The sequence below is a fragment of the Mya arenaria genome, chromosome 14 (assembly GCF_026914265.1).
Source record: "Mya arenaria isolate MELC-2E11 chromosome 14, ASM2691426v1".
Taxonomy (NCBI): domain Eukaryota; kingdom Metazoa; phylum Mollusca; class Bivalvia; order Myida; family Myidae; genus Mya; species Mya arenaria.
In genome coordinates this window covers 61,812,442-61,831,374 of record NC_069135.1, presented here as the reverse complement: position 1 = coordinate 61,831,374, position 18,933 = coordinate 61,812,442, and the positions used below count along the sequence as shown (strand labels likewise).

Genomic DNA, 18,933 nt, shown 5'->3' with positions numbered 1-18,933 from the left:
TCGGCATTCGAGCGATTGTACGATACAGCCACATGTGTGTATGACATCGGCCTTCGAACGATTGCACGAAACAGCCACATGTGTGTATGACATCGGCCTTCGAACGACTGTACGATACAGCCACATGTGTGTTTGACATCGGTCGTTGGGTTAAAGTGCGGAACTATAACCTGTGTGTATGACTTCCTTCATCGGGTGTAAGTGCAAAACTGCCACCTTTGTATATAACCTTGATGAAAGAACTTTTATCATTTATCAAGGGGAAGTAAAGCAAAAGAATAACATTACTAAAACTTAGACGTTTAGTTCTCTTCCATTACAATCACAAAGTTATAAACAGGAAGTTATTAGTTTCGTTGGTAAGTTCATGAAGTTTTGTTTTTCGGATAAAATTCATTTGGTATCCTGTCCACACCGAACTTAATCTGTCGGAAAACGGTAATTGGACAATGCAGTAAACATATTTCTCCATATTGTGTAAGTAGATACATTATCTGATCTATAATTCTTACAGCTATTTCTCAAATTACTTGACCCAAATATTACGATTAAAAAAATCGGTCAAAAATGGAGAACTTCCCTATAAGAGTATTTGTTTAACATTTGTGTTTAAGAACTTCAATATAGATTATTCGTAACAAAGTGAATGAGCCGGGTGGCCGTCGCGGTCAATATTTGGTCTAAAGCATTGTATATGCCTCCTATAAACCAACACATACTTGTTTAGGCCAAACATGTGTTTGTTTAGGGTAAGATAAAAAAAAATGTTGGGTAGGTAGATATTCATTTTTTTATTCATATACACTTTTAAATGTAAAGATCATTTTCATGCTTATAGCAATTTATATTACAAATGTCACCCATATATTGCTGTTGTTATGGAGCTTTATTCTGTCACAAATTAATGACAGTTAATGTTTAAAGAGAATGTGCTGATGATGGAAAGTTTTTGTTTATGAAACAAATTGCTATGATAATCGGCTTTTATTTGGTAGGGTTGGGTTACTCGAAACAAACATTTTCTTTAGGCCTTATCCTTCAATGTTGACACATGAACTCGACATTTGACGTACAAAACTCTGATAAATACGGATCGACCATGAAGCTATGAAGACATTTAAATGTTGAAACTCCATCGCCTTTTGTTAATTATTTAGCAAGCGTAGGCCAAAAATGGCATACCTCTTTTTTTGGAAAACCGGAATCTGTACCAAACAGACTTATAACAGATAATATCATTATTTGAATGTAAACATTGCATGTATACCTCTTTGACTTCATTTTAATAATCAAGTTTGAGTTTGATCTGCTAAATAAGTGTTTTATTTGGAATTGAGATCAGGCTAATTTCAAGACAGTGAAAAATATCAAAATGTCATTTTTCTGTTTGAAACCGTAAAACAATATTTTTATTTTATTTCACAGTTTATATCTCTATGAAAAACTGGAAATGTTCGGTGGTTCAATAGACCAGCCGACATCTGCAAGCTTCTACATTACGTCACCGTTGTGCGTTTCTTCCATTTCCAAACTTAACCAATTTTGCATTATCCGCTTTTAACCAATGTTGGTCATAATGAGTCATGGCGCTTTAAGTTGCATTCACATTTTCTTACTTAATGATTAAGTTATGCCATTTTACCACCAAATAAAACTAAGATATTGATATCGAAGATAATGGTTTGTTTCAGCGTAATATCGTTATTATATCTGATATATTATAGCTGAAAAGAATTTAGCGCATGCTTAAAACCAGCTTAAAATCAAATTAAATGCTACATTTGGTGTATAAATGTATAAATCACAAAACAAAAAACGAAAGATGGCCATTGTTTTAGCAAAAAAGGCAGAACATTACAAATAGCATAAAAGTTTATTCGTAATAATGTTTTAGAACATAACAGAACGGGACAAATTAGAATGGAAATGCATAGAATATTATTTAGTATATCTAGTAGGATGCACTCTTACTCCCAATTAAGATTTACCAGAATTTATGTTATTGTTTTAATATCCCAAAAAGGATGAATAAATGTCGAAAACAATGGTTCTTATGAAGGATGCCGAGTTTAATTTGAAAGAAATGAGCAAAAACACGGTATTTCAACCTTATGAGACTATAATAGATTATAGTAAACCTTTTAGCATTCACCAATCATTTAATATTTTTGCGTTTTCAGCTATTTAATACACGGTTTCAATCTTGTTATCAGTATTTAATAATTTCCATAAATGCATTATTTAGGAAGTAGTTAAAGGTTTATCACTTAAAATGTTTGTCTGTTATGCATGTGTATGTATATATTTTGAATAAGAGTGTCACTTTAACACATGGAGAAGGTAGAAAGAAGCAGTCACCACTGATCGTGTACAGTTCATACATGGACTTAATTTCCATCATAAGCCGTATTTAAAATAAATGTCTAAAATCGCAGCCCATTGACCTATGCCATGACCTAGGTTGAGGCCTAGGCTACACTCTGGTATAGATGTCAGTGGTTCCTCTCTCATTTTTTAGGTATCACCGCTACATATAATTGAAATTGTGATAGAAAATGCCTAGGGTATTAACCTAAAAGTATCAAAAACCCTGAGACTGCCTATAATCGCAGCCCATTGACCTATGCCATGACCTAGGTTGAGGCCTAGGCTACGCTGTGGTATAGGTGTCAGGGGTCCCCTTTCTCATTTTTAAGGTATCACCGTAACAAATATTGAAAAATGGATATATGATTATTATTGTTAAAGCCTAAATGTATCAAAACCCCTTAGATTGCCTAAAATCGCAGCCCAATAACCTTTGCCATGACTAAGGTTAAGGCTTAGGCTCTGGTATAGGTGTTAGTGGTCCCCTTTCTCATTTTTAAGGTTTCACCGCTACACGTGATTGAAATTTTGATGGAAAATGCCTAGGGTATTAACCTAAAAGAATCAAAAACCCTGAGCCTGCCTAAAATTGCAGCCCATTGACCTATACCATGACCTATGTTAAGGCCTAAGCTACACTGTGGTATTGGTGTCAGTGGTCCCCTTTCTCATTTTTAAGGTATCAGCAATACAAATGATTAATATTTTGATGGAAAATGCCTAGGATATTAACCTAAAAGTATTAAAAACTCAGAGCCTGCCTAACATCGCAGCCAATTTACCTATGCCATGACCTAGGTTGAGGCCTAGGCTACACTCTGGTATAGGTGTCAGGGGTCCCCTTTCTCATTTTTAAGGTATCACCGCTACACATTATTAAAATTGTGATAGAAAATGCCTAGGGTATTGACCTAAGAATATCAAAAAAACCCAGAGACTGCCTTAAATCGCAGCCTATTGACCTATGCCATGACCTAGATTGAGGCCTAGGCTACGCTTTGGTATAGGTGTCAGCGGTCCTCTTTCTCATTTTTAAGGTATCACCACTAAACATTATTGAAACGTTGATGAACATTTCCTATGGTGTTAGCCTAAACATATTAAAAACCCAGAGCCTGCCTAAAATCGCAGCCAATTGACCGATGCCATGACCAAGAGCAGCTCCTATTATATACTAAAATAACATTTATTAATATACAGCGTTGCTACGGTGCTAACTTCACGCACATGAACTAATTCCGGTGAGGCTGTGTTGTGATAAAGACTAGGCAATAATATATTATAATGAAGATCATACAAAAAGTAACACTTTGAGATTTGCCGAATAGGGGTAGCGGGGCATGATCATAATGAAGGTCAGGTCGACGAAACCTCGGCCAGCTGGTAAAAGTGTGAAACTGCCACCTGTATGTATCATCTCGGCCATCGCGCGAATTTCCGAAACTGTCACCACTTGTGACCTTGACCATCTGATAAAGGTTATAAACTGTCACATTTGTGTAAAAACTCAAAAAGCTGATGAATGTGAGGACTTCCACCTGTATGTGTAACCTCTGCCATCTCATGAAAGCGCGTAACTGCCACATGTGTGTTAAACTTTGGCCATGCGAAGTAAGTAAGAACTCCGCCGTTGGGTTAATGTGCGGAATTATCACCCGTGTGTATGACTTCAGCCATACGTTGAATGTTCGAAACTGCCACCTGTGTGTATGACATCGGCCGTTGGGTTAAAATGCGGAAAGTTAAGTCCCGGGTATGTACGACTTTAACAATTGGGGGATCACATAGGTTCATGGCACCTCTGCCATCTCATGAAGGTGCGAAACTGTCACCTGTGTTATGATAAAGTACTTTTATTTATCGGGTGAGATGCAAACTGCCACCTGTGTGTATGACCTTGATGAGAGTAATCAAGGGGACCTAAAGAAAAGAACAACAATACTTAACTTAAACGGCTAGTTCCCTTCCATTACCATCAGGAAGATATAAACATGAAGTTGTTAGTTTCGTTATCAAAAGGCTTATCTTTGATCTTTGTTTTGTTTTTCAGACACAAATTATCTGACAGCCGGTCTACACCGAACTAAATCTGTCGAATAAACGTACATTGGACAATACAGTAAACAGATTTTTCCATATTTATTGTAAGTAGATTTATACTCTTCAATTTTTCTAACTAGTTCTTAAAATTCTTTACCTCAATTGTATTCATCACAATTACCCTTAATGGTGACTTGATTTCCAAGTTAAATTTAATTTTAAGTTTATTTATTAAAACCTTGTTTAAATAGAAACGTTTAGATACTTTGTAATAAAGAGTACGACCACCCTACAGTCCAACTAATATTTGTATATTCTTACAAAGGACATTTGAGGGTATGGAGAGAGAGAGAGAGAGAGAGAGAGAGAGAGAGAGAGAGAGAGAGAGAGGGAGATAGATAGAGGGAGAGAGAGAGAGAGAGAGAGAGAGAGAGAGAGAGAGAGAGAGAGAGAGAGAGAGAGAGAGAGTGAGTGAAGGAGAGAGAGAGAGAGAGAGAGAGATGAGAGATGGAGTAAAGGAGAGAGAAGAAAAACAGGTACAATCCAAAGATAAAAATAACAATTTCGAGTCAGAAATAGTGCATTGTGCGCGAAAGTTATGATTTATTTCTCCCCTGGATCCGCTAGTGATGTTTGTATGACCTCGATTATCAGGAGAAAGTGCAAAACTGCCACATGATTTATCACCTCGATAATCGGGTGAAAAGGCGAAACTGTCACATGTTTTTATGTCCTCGATTATCGGGTGAAAGTGCAAAACTGTCACATGTCTGTATGACCTCGATCATCGGGTGAAAGTGCGAAAATGCCACATGTTTGTATGACCTCATATCGGGTGAAAGTGCGAAAATGCCACATGTTTGTATGACCTCGTATCGGGTGAAAGTGCGAAACTGCCACATGTTTGTATGACCTCGTATCGGATGAAAGTGCGAAACTGCCACATGTTTGCATGACCTCGATTATCGGTTGAAAGTGCAAAACTGCCACCTGTGTGTGTGTGTGACCTCGTCCATCGGTTGAGATGTAAACTGCCACCTGTGTGTATGACCTTGATGAAAGTACTTTTATTATTTATCAAGTGGAAGTAAAGCAAAATAACAACATTACTTAGCTTAAACGGTAAGTTCCCTTCCATTACAATCAGGAAGTCATAAACAGGAAGTAGTTAGTTTCGTTTCAAAAGGCTTGTCTATTCATTAAGTTCTATTTGTCAGTCAAAACCCATTTTGTAGCCGGTCCACACCGACCTAAATCTGTCGAAAAACGTGCATTGGACAAAACAGTAAACATATTTCTTCATATTGTGTAAGTAGATACATTATATACTCTTACAACTATTTTGAGAGTGTTGTGCTCAAGTTTGATTTGGAATTGAGATCGGGCTAATTTCCAAAACAGTTAAATACATCAAAATGTTATTTCACTGTTTGAAACAGTGAAATATGGTTTTTATTTTACTCTTTAATCTCTATGAATAACCGGATAGGTTCGGTGGTCCAACAGACCAGCCGACATCTGCAAACTTCTTAATTTTGTTACTGTAGTGCGTTCTTTTAATTTTTAAACTAACTTATTTTGCATTATCCGCTTTTAAGCAAGATTGGTCATAATTAAAGATTGTCCTTAAAGTGCAATTCACATTTTTTCTATCTTACTTACTTTTTTATGTCATTTTCACCACCAATTAAAAAACGAGATATAGAGGATAATTGTTTGTTTCATATAAGACCGTTATATATCGGAGCATTCCCTGCCTTTATCTCTGTTGCGGAGCTGGAAAGAATTCACCACACGCTTAAAACAAGCTGAACAAAAATCAAATAAAATGCCAAATTTGGGATATAAATGTAAACGTCACAATACAAATCAGCAAAAGATTGTCATTTATTTAGTAAAACAGGCAGAACATTACATACAGCGTATTATAATGTTTTCAGAACATGACAGAACGGGACAAATTAGACTTATATAGAATAGAATAGAATAATTAGAATATAATAGAATATAATAGAATAATTAGAATAGAATAGAATAGAATAGAATAGAATAGAATAGAATAGAATAAATAGAATAATTTTTTATTTACATATATAAAGAAGAAAGAAAGAAGAGTCACCTCTGGCATTGTACATTTTCAAATTCAATAATAAGCCGTATTTAAAATAAAGGTCAGTGCGACCATAACCTTGACTTGACTTGACTTGAGCAAATCAGTTCGAACTCTAACACGTACTCCAAGCTTCACTATTTTACAATATTGCCGATATTCCGAAAAAAATACATAACAAAAAGAAAACAGGGGCATTAATCAATGTTTGAGTTCAAAATGTGTTATCTTCTATACATGATCAACTTATGTCAGCACAGAAGGTGATTAAATAGTTCAAAATGCGTTATCTTCTATACATGATCAACTTATGTCAGCACAGAAGGTGATTAAATAGTTCAAAATGCGTTATCTTCTATACATGATCAACTTTTGACATCACAGAATGTGATTAAAAAGTTCAAAATGCGTTATCTTCTATACATGATCAACTTATGACATCACAGAATGTGATTAAAAAGTTCAAAATGCGTTATCTTCTATACATGATCAACTTATGCCATCACAGAATGTGATTAAAAAGTTCAAAATGCGTTATCTTGTATACATGATCAACTAATGACATCACAGAAGGTGATTAAATAGTTCAAAATGCGTTATCTTGTATACATGATCAACTTATGACATCACAGAATGTGATTAAAAAGTTCAAAATGCGTTATCTTCTATACATGATCAACTAATGACATCACAGAATGTGATTAAATAGTTCAAAATGCGTTATCTTCTATACATGATCAACTTATGACATCACAGAATGTGATTAAAAAGTTCAAAATGCGTTATCTTCTATACATGATCAACTTATGCCATCACAGAAGGTGATTAAATAGTTCAAAATGCGTTATCTTGTATACATGATCAACTTTTGACATCACAGAATGTGATTAAAAAGTTCAAAATGCGTTATCTTCTATACATGATCAACTTATGACATCACAGAATGTGATTAAAAAGTTCAAAATGCGTTATCTTCTATACATGATCAACTTATGACATCACAGAATGTGATTAAAAAGTTCAATATGCGTTATCTTCTGTTCATGATCAACTAATGACATCACAGAATGTGATTAAAAAGTTCAAAATGCGTTATCTTCTATACATGATCAACTTATGACATCATAGAATGTGATTAAAAAGTTCAAAACGCGTTATCTTCTATACATGATCAACTTATGACATCATAGAATGTGATTAAAAAGTTCAAAACGCGTTATCTTCTATACATGATCAACTAATGACATCACAGAATGTGATTAAAAAGTTCAAAATGCGTTATCTTGTATACATGATCAACTTATGACATCACAGAATGTGATTAAAAAGTTCAAAATGCGTTATCTTGTATACATGATCAACTTATGACATCACAGAATGTGATTAAAAAGTTCAAAATGCGTTATCTTCTATACATGATCAACTTATGACATCACAGAATGTGATTAAAAAGTTCAAAATGCGTTATCTTCTATACATGATCAACTTTTGACATCACAGAATGTGATTAAAAAGTTCAAAACGCGTTATCTTCTATACATGATCAACTAATGACATCACAGAATGTGATTAAAAAGTTCAAAATGCGTTATCTTCTGTTCATGATCAACTAATGACATCACAGAATGTGATTAAAAAGTTCAAAATGCGTTATCTTCTATACATGATCAACTTATGACATCACAGAATGTGATTAAAAAGTTCAAAATGCGTTATCTTCTATACATGATCAACTTATGACATCACAGAATGTGATTAAAAAGTTCAATATGCGTTATCTTCTGTTCATGATCAACTAATGACATCACAGAATGTGATTAAAAAGTTCAAAATGCGTTATCTTCTATACATGATCAACTTATGACATCATAGAATGTGATTAAAAAGTTCAAAACGCGTTATCTTCTATACATGATCAACTTATGACATCATAGAATGTGATTAAAAAGTTCAAAACGCGTTATCTTCTATACATGATCAACTAATGACATCACAGAATGTGATTAAAAAGTTCAAAATGCGTTATCTTGTATACATGATCAACTTATGACATCACAGAATGTGATTAAAAAGTTCAAAATGCGTTATCTTGTATACATGATCAACTTATGACATCACAGAATGTGATTAAAAAGTTCAAAATGCGTTATCTTCTATACATGATCAACTTATGACATCACAGAATGTGATTAAAAAGTTCAAAATGCGTTATCTTGTATACATGATCAACTTATGACATCACAGAATGTGATTAAAAAGTTCAAAATGCGTTATCTTCTATACATGATCAACTTATGACATCATAGAATGTGATTAAAAAGTTCAAAACGCGTTATCTTCTATACATGATCAACTTATGACATCATAGAATGTGATTAAAAAGTTCAAAACGCGTTATCTTCTATACATGATCAACTAATGACATCACAGAATGTGATTAAAAAGTTCAAAATGCGTTATCTTGTATACATGATCAACTTATGACATCACAGAATGTGATTAAAAAGTTCAAAATGCGTTATCTTGTATACATGATCAACTTATGACATCACAGAATGTGATTAAAAAGTTCAAAACGCGTTATCTTCTATACATGATCAACTAATGACATCACAGAATGTGATTAAAAAGTTCAAAATGCGTTATCTTGTATACATGATCAACTTATGACATCACAGAATGTGATTAAAAAGTTCAAAATGCGTTATCTTGTATACATGATCAACTTATGACATCACAGAATGTGATTAAAAAGTTCAAAACGCGTTATCTTCTATACATGATCAACTAATGACATCACAGAATGTGATTAAAAAGTTCAAAATGCGTTATCTTGTATACATGATCAACTTATGACATCACAGAATGTGATTAAAAGTTCAAAATGCGTTATCTTCTATACATGATCAACTTATGACATCACAGAATGTGATTAAAAAGTTCAAAATGCGTTATCTTCTATACATGATCAACTTATGACATCACAGAATGTGATTAAAAAGTTCAATATGCGTTATCTTCTATACATGATCAACTTATGACATCACAGAATGTGATTAAAAAGTTCAAAACGCGTTATCTTCTATACATGATCAACTTATGACATCACAGAATGTGATTAAAAAGTTCAAAATGCGTTATCTTCTATACATGATCAACTTATGCCATCACAGAAGGTGATTAAATAGTTCAAAATGCGTTATCTTGTATACATGATCAACTTTTGACATCACAGAATGTGATTAAAAAGTTCAAAATGCGTTATCTTCTATACATGATCAACTTATGACATCACAGAATGTGATTAAAAAGTTCAATATGCGTTATCTTCTGTTCATGATCAACTAATGACATCACAGAATGTGATTAAAAGTTCAAAATGCGTTATCTTCTATACATGATCAACTTATGACATCATAGAATGTGATTAAAAAGTTCAAAACGCGTTATCTTCTATACATGATCAACTTATGACATCACAGAATGTGATTAAAAAGTTCAAAATGCGTTATCTTCTATACATGATCAACTTATGACATCACAGAATGTGATTAAAAAGTTCAAAACGCGTTATCTTCTATACATGATCAACTTATGACATCACAGAATGTGATTAAAAAGTTCAAAATGCGTTATCTTCTATACATGATCAACTTATGACATCATAGAATGTGATTAAAAAGTTCAAAATGCGTTATCTTCTATCCATGATCAACTAATGACATCACAGAATGTGATTAAAAAGTTCAAAATGCGTTATCTTCTATACATGATCAACTTATGACATCACAGAATGTGATTAAAAAGTTCAAAACGCGTTATCTTCTATACATGATCAACTAATGACAGCACAGAATGTGATTAAAAAGTTCAAAACGCGTTATCTTCTATACATGATCAACTTATGACATCACAGAATGTGATTAAAAAGTTCAAAACGCGTTATCTTCTATACATGATCAACTTATGTCAGCACAGAATGTGATTAAAAAGTTCAAAACGCGTTATCTTCTGTACATGATCAACTTATGACATCACAGAATGTGATTAAAAAGTTCAATATGCGTTATCTTCTATACATGATCAACTTATGACATCACAGAATGTGATTACAAAGTTCAAAATGCGTTATCTTCTGTTCATGATCGCTACTATAGCCAATCATAGAAGGTGAATAAGACCCTCACAATTCTATCTCCTTCGCACTTCTCATTTGTATTACCACAGAGTATCGGAAATAATTGAAATTTGTTATTTAGGATTTTTTAATGTACTAACTTTCCTTAAAATAACTTCCGTTTTTGATAAATTGTAAACCAACAAATCGAAATGGGGAGGCTAACCGACCCGATTCAGAACAATCCCAAATATATGAAGTAAAGTCCTCAAACAATGATATGAAAATATTAACTTAAACCAGAACATAACCACTTAAAGCCGACCCTATCTTTCTGTTCAGATATGATGTGATAAATACACATTTCTTTTTTGACTTAAGTCACGTTTAATATTGGATTAGGTGACATGTAAAATATATCATGTTCTTAATATTATATATCCGAATTTAAATATAGATTACTGTGTCCTGTATCTTGTATCTTGTGCTAATAAAAAAAAAATAAGATATCGGAAAAATTGTGTCACCAATCGTAATGTGACATGTATCAAATATACAAATCTACCAGCATTATAAACCACACACGGCAATGAATTATTTAAGTACACGCATATATTTGGTTATATAAAGAGCGGTCTAAAAGGATGAAAGTGCACTAGTGGTAACGGTATCTGCCTTTTATCCAAGAAAATGTAAGTTCGAGTCCCACCAGGGAAACAAAAAATGTTTTATCAAAATGGCGTACTTAACTGATTTTAAAGTGATTAATATCAATTTTACAGATTTCTTCCCAATATAATTCCTATAAAAACGTTTAAACTTAACAATTTTTTTGTTGAGAAAATCCGTAATTCGAAAGATACAAATAACACTGCCGACTGTTTTAAGTTTGACATATTTTTATTTTAATATTATTTAGCGCTAAGAATGACTTAAAATGGTAGAAATGATATTTGTATTCTTCAAAACATTCATGAATACCGGAGGGGACACTTTTGTTCCAGTCCAGAACAACAAATTGTAATTAAATAAAAAATGAAATATTAAAGGTAAACATGCCGTCAAATATACGAACAAATCCGTATAACTACACTCGCATGAAAATGTACACAAACACGTACAAAATGAACGTGCACACGCACTCCCTCTCCCTACACACACGTACGCACACGCGCTAACCTTTCCCCCAAACACGTAACCGCACACGCACTCCATCTCGACACACATACGTTATCGCACACGCGATCCATCTCCACACACACGTAACAGCACACGCACTCCATCTCCATACACACACGTAACAGCACACGCACTCCATCTCCATACACACACGTACGAGCATACGCACTCAATCTCCACACACACACGTTCGCGCACACGCATTCCATCTACACACACACACGTAACCGCACACGCACTCCATCACCACAAACACACGTAACCGCACACACACTACCAACTCGACACACATACACGTAACCGCACACGCGTAACCGAACACACACGTAACCGCACACGCGTAACCGAACACACACGTAACCGCACACGCGTAACCGAACACACACGTAACGGCACACGCGTAACCGAACACACACGTAACCACAAACGCACTCCATCTCCACACACACACGTGACCGCAAACGCGTAACCGCACACACACGTAACCGCAAACGCACTCCATCTCCACACACACACGTGACCGCAAACGCACTCCATCTCCACACATACACGTAACCGCACACGCGTAACCGCACACACACGTAACCGCAAACGCACTCCATCTCCACACATACACGTAACCGCACACGCACTCCATCTCGACACACATACGTAACCGCAAACGCGTAACCGCACACACACGTAACCGCAAACGCACTCCATCTCCACACACACACGTGACCGCAAACGCACTCCATCTCCACACATACACGTAACCACACACGCACTCCATCTCCATACACACACGCGTAAGCGCACACGCACTCCATCTCCACACACACATGAAAGCGCACACGCACTCCATCATCGCACACACACGTAACCGCACACGCACTCCATCTCCACACAAACATACACGTAGCCGCACACGACACATGAACGCGCATACGCACTCCATTTCCCCGACAAACCTATACGTACACTCACTCCCTCTCAATATACTTACGTAACCGCACACGCACTTCATCTCCACACATACGTACGCGCACACGCATTCCATCTCCATACACAAACATACACGCACACACACTCCATCTCCATACACACACGTAAACGCATACACACTCCATTTATACAGACATACGTACGCACACACGCACTCCATCTCAATACACTTACGTACGCGCACACGCACTCCATCTCCACACACACATACGCGCACACGCACTCCATCTCCATTACCACATACACGCACACGCACTCCATCTCCATTCACACATACGCTCACACACACTCCATCTCAATACACTTACGTACGCGCATACGCACTCCATCTCGACACACACATTCGCGCACACGCACTCCATTTCAATACACTAACATACGCTCACACGCACTCCATCTCCATACACACACACGCGCACACGCATTCTATTTCAATACACTTACGTACGCTCACACGCACTCCATCTACACACACACATACGCGCATACGCACTCTATCTCCATACACACATACGCGCATACGCACTTCATCTCAACACACACATACTCGCACACGCACTTCATCCCCATACACAAACATGTATACGCAAACGCATACACACATATACGCGCACACGCACTCTACACAAACGTACGCGCACACGCACTCCATCTCAATACACACTGACGTACGCACTGGATTTCCATCTCCATACATACACGTACGCTCACACGCAATCCATCTCCACACACACACACACGTTACCTCAACGACACTCTATCTCCGTACAAACACACGTACCTGCACACACACTCAATCTTGATGCACACAAGAACGCGAACACGCACTCCATCTCCATACGTACTCAAATACACGCACACGCACTCCATCTCAATGCACAAACATACGAGCATACGCGCTCCATCTCTATTCACACACGTAAGCGCAGAGGCAATCAATCCCTCCACACACACGGACGCACACTCCATATCCCCCCACACACGTACGCGCACACGCACTCAATCTCTCCACTGACACGTACACGTACACGAACATCATCTCCATACACAGAAACGGACGCGCACACGCACTTCATCTCCATACACACACAAGTATGCGCGGATGCTCACTTTATACACACACGTACGCGCAAACGCACTCCATCTCCATTAACACACACACATTTGCACACGCACTCCATCTCCATACGCGCACGAGCACTCCTACTCCATACACACACGGACCCACACCGACACTCCATCTCCATACACACACACGTACGCGCACACGATCTCTATTTTCACACGTACAGGTACACATACCCCATCTCCATATAAACACACGTACGCGTACACACACTCCATAACCATACACACACACAAACGCGCTCGGGCACTCTATGCAAACACGTACGCGCACACGCACTATATCTCCATACAAACAGGTACGCGCACACGCACTCCATCTCCATACACACGCACGTACCCACACCGTCACTCAATCTCCATACATACAAACGTACGCGAACACGATCACCATCTCCACACCCACACGTTCCTGCACACGCACTTAATTTTCACACACCCACACACACACTGGTACCTGCACACGCACTCCATCCCCACACACATACTTATCTGCAAATGCACTCCTTCTCCCGCTTTCACGTACCCGCAGGCCCAATACATTTGCAGACACACGTATCCGTACACGCACTCCATCTCCGCACACATGTACTCGCACTCGCCTTTCCTCTCTCCCACGCACGTACCCGCATGCACACTTCCTTTAGCCCTTCCACGAAGGCGAACAGGCACTCCATCTCCATACCCGCACACGCACTCTATATCTGCACACACACACACGTACCTGCACACACACTCTTCCACCACACACACACATACCCGCACACGCACTCAATCATGACACAAACACGTACCCGCACATGCACTCAATAACTACAAAAACACGTTCTTGCACACGCACTCAATATCAACACAAACACGTACCTGCACACGCACTCAATAACCACACAAACACGTACCTGCACACGCACTCAATATCCACACAAACACGTACCTGCACACGCACTCAATATCCACACAAACACGTACCCGCACACGCACTCAATATCCACACAAACACGTACCTACACACACGCACGCACGCACGCACGCACGCACGCACGCACGCACACACACACACACACACACACACACACACACGTACTTGCATACGTACGCGCGATGGTGCACATATCCTGGGTCATTGCAGGATAAACTCTCTCTTGTCTGATAATATTAATGGTCTAGTCAAATTATAAGTAAAATACTCCTGTTCGCTTGCTGTAAATATATACCTTCGTATTAAAACCCTTATACAGACTAACAAATATGGCACATTTGCGGGTGATTATTATTGAATACTGATTTTAATGGCTATACTCTAACGATAAATATTGATCTACATCTGCAGTTTTTGGGTCGTATACCTACATTTGAAATACAATACAAGTCTTTAACTAATTCCGGTCAGGCTTTGTTGAGATAAAGGCTAGGCAATATTAAAAAGATCATACAAAAAGTAGCCTTCAGAGTGTCAGCAAGCTTATTTGTGATTTTTTTTTATGTATGCGTGTTTAACGTATGTAAATTATTCTTTGAACGCTTTGGGATTTGCCGAAAAAGGGTAGAGCAAGACCATAACGAAGGTCTGGTCGACGAAATCTCTGGTTAAAGTGTGAAACTGCCACTTCTATGTATGACCTCGACCGTCTCGTGAATGTGCGAAACTGTCACCTGTCTGTATGACCTCGGCCATCTGGTGAAAGTGTGAGAGTGCCACCAGTATGTGTGACCTCGCCCATCTGGTAAAGGTGTGACCTCGGTCATCGCGTGAATGTGCGAAACTGTCACCTGTATGTAAGACCTCGACCTTCTGATATAAGTGAAAACCTGCCACCTGTGTGCATGACCTCGACCTTCTGATGAAAGAGCAAAACTGCCACCAGTGTGTATGAAATCTGCCTTTTGATTAAAGTGTGAATCAGCCACGTGTGTATGACCACGACTGTCGGATGAACGTGAGAAACTGCCACCTGTATGCATCGGCCTTCTAAAGAAAGCGCGAAAACCTGCCATTTGTCTGTAGGACCTAGATCATCTGATAAAGGTTTTAAACTGTCTCATTTGTGTATAAACTAAAAAATCTGATGATACCTAAAGTATCCGAGGACTGCCATCTTTCATCTAATGAAAGCGCGTAACTGCCACCAGTGTGTGACACTGGCCATGCGATGAAAGTAAGAAACTGCCATCAGTGTGTTTAACCTCGGCCATCTAATGATTACGCGTAACTTGCACAAGTGTGAATGACATCGGCCGTCCAATGAAAGCGCGAACTGCCACAAGTGTGTATTACCTCGACTTTCGGGTGAAAGTGCAAAACAGCCACCTGTGTGTATGATGTAGGCCGTCAGGTGAAAGTACGAAACTGCCACCTCTATGTATGACTTCGACAGTCGGCTGAAAGTGCGAAACTGCCACTTGTGTGTATGACCTCGACCTCCTGGTGAATGTGAAACTGCCACCTGAGTGGTCGGCCAACGCGCGAATGTAGGAAACTACCAGCTCTGTGTATGACCTCAGTAATTGTGTGAAAAAACAAACCTGTCAGTTGTGTGTATGACTTCGGCCATCGGGTAAAATTGCGAAACTGCCACCAGTGTGTATGACCTCGGCGATTGAGTAAATGTTCGAAACTGCCACCTGTGTGTATAAACACCGCTGCTGGACTAATGTGCGGAACTATTACCATTGTGTATGACTTCAGCCATAGGATGAATGTTCAAAACTGCCACCTGTGTGTATGACATCGGCCGTTGGGTTAAAATACGGAAAGTAAAGTCACCGTATGACTTGAGCAATGGGGGGATCACGCGAAACATACAACTAGGTTTATGGCCTCTGTCGTCTCATGAAGGTGCGAAACAGTCACCTGTGTTATGATAAAGTACTTTAATATATCGGGTGAGATGCAAACTGCCACCTGTGTGTATGGCCTTGATGAGAGTACTTTTACTATTAATCAAGGGGGAGTAAAGCGAATAAACAACATTACTTAGCTTGAAGGTTTAGTTCCCTTCCATTCACAATCAAGAAGTTATAAACAGGAAGTTGTTAGTTTTGTTTTCAAAAGGTTTATCTATTCATGACCTGTGTTCTGTTTTTCGGACACAAATTATTTGGTAGCCACTAAATATGTCGAAAAACGTGCATTGGACAATACAGTAAACAGATTTCTCCACATTGTTGTAAGTTGATATATATCTCTTTGTTCACCTATTTCTTAAAATACTTAACTCAATTGTATTCATTCGAATTATCCAAAATTGTTTACTCGATTTCCCTGTTAAATTTACTTTCAAGTTAATTTTTTGAAACCTTGTTCAACAAGAAACATATACATACTTTGTCAAAAAGTCAATGAGGCGGATTTTATATAGTCTACAGTACCGTACGACCACCCAACAGTCCAACCAATATTTGTGTATTAGTAGAAGAGGAAATTTGACCTCGACCTTTGATCTTCAAAACTCAAATCAATACGGATCGACCATTTGTGGCCAGGTAGCTATACATTCCCTTAAAAAGGATTATATTGTTTTATCGGTACATACATCTTAGTCATTTGTTTTTGGTTTGATCATCAAAGTCAAATAAGTTAAACATTATAAAGCGTAACAATTAAAAGAATATATATATTTGTATCAGCCTGTATTGTGACCCTTTTAAAGGAAAGTCGTATTGATGCATTTTATTACGTGGTTTCTTGGTGTGCATTTATAGCGCTGCTTCGTGGTGCTCTCCTATATCAATAGTGTACAAGAAAGACCATTGATGCAAAGCATCAAAGGGCGCCGTTTAATAGTTTATGCATTTGTTACAATATGTTGAAAAACAAGGAATGTCAACGCCAACAAGCATATTATGGTGCATTGAACCGCATCTGTGAAATTCTCAAAATATTTGTAGTATTCTGCTTGACAACATAGGCAAAAGCATTGCAATTGAAAAGTTTCAAGTTGAACATTTCATTGGGGTGGAGTACATTAATGAACACGACAGAATTAGGGTGCTTGTGCACTGTACTTTTTGTCATTGCCACCTACCCATATACCAAGTTTTATTTCAATTCCATAGTATTTTTAAAGTAATGCTCTGGTCAAGAAAAAGCGGCAAAGGGCAATAATTAAGTAATTAGCTTAAAAACAGCTTTAGTCATTGTGCACTGCACTTCCTCTCGTTGTGCTAAATACCATTGAATGATGTTTAATGAAATTCCAAAAAAGTAGTTTTTTAGTTATGCTCCGGACAGGAAAAGATACAAAGGGAATAACTCTTGCAATACGCTGAAATAGAGTTATTGTTCATGTATACTGCAGTTATAATCATATAGGGGGAGGGGGCAACGTCATCATGCTGGAATGACAACTTGTAGGGAAGAATAAGTTACCTCATTCATCATGAAGAAGTGATATGAAATAACAATTTAACAATTTTTGTAGTACTTTAATAAACATTATCATTTCTCACATGAAAGTTGCAAACATAAACAGAACATAATTATTGAACTGTTATATAAAAAGTGAACATTGTTTACTAGATGAAATGCATTTATAACAAAACATGCCTTGTTTTTAGCTGTTTAATAATACTAAAATGTAATGTAAAATTGCATAAAAATCGGGTCAATGGAGTTATAATGTTAACTTCTTCATTTACATAGTAAAGAAGAGTTGAAAATGGATGTTTTAGTTGATATTAACACAAAAACAGCATGTGTCTTATTGGACAATGGCAAATTTTTCAAATATGATAAAAATAACGCATTCAAACTGAATATGTATCAGACTATGTATGAAAGAAATAAATAATACTGTTTCTATTTTTCACAAAGGTTTTGAAATACAACAATGCACATTTAAGCATAAATAGGCCAAATATGCAAAACAATAATAGTAAACAATGTTTGAAAGTGATACTGAACACTTAAAATAATTTCTTTGTGCATTAAATGATTATATACCAGAAAAGCAATACTAAATCAAGTCCAAAATGTATGGACATAACATAATAACATGAAGAACACCCCTTT

The 18,933-nt window shown here is 37.3% G+C and overlaps 1 protein-coding gene across 1 annotated transcript in view; it reads left to right on the top strand.

The window, feature by feature from the left end:
• Window positions 1-264: 264 nt before the first annotated feature.
• The window catches only part of LOC128218231 (uncharacterized), a 33,535-nt gene continuing 14,866 nt past the window's right edge, over window positions 265-18,933 (top strand). Inside the window, exons 1-2 of the mRNA XM_052925839.1 lie at window positions 265-477; window positions 4,418-4,511. The gene's annotated coding sequence lies outside the window, so the exon portion shown is untranslated. The remainder of the gene's footprint in view (window positions 478-4,417; window positions 4,512-18,933) is intronic.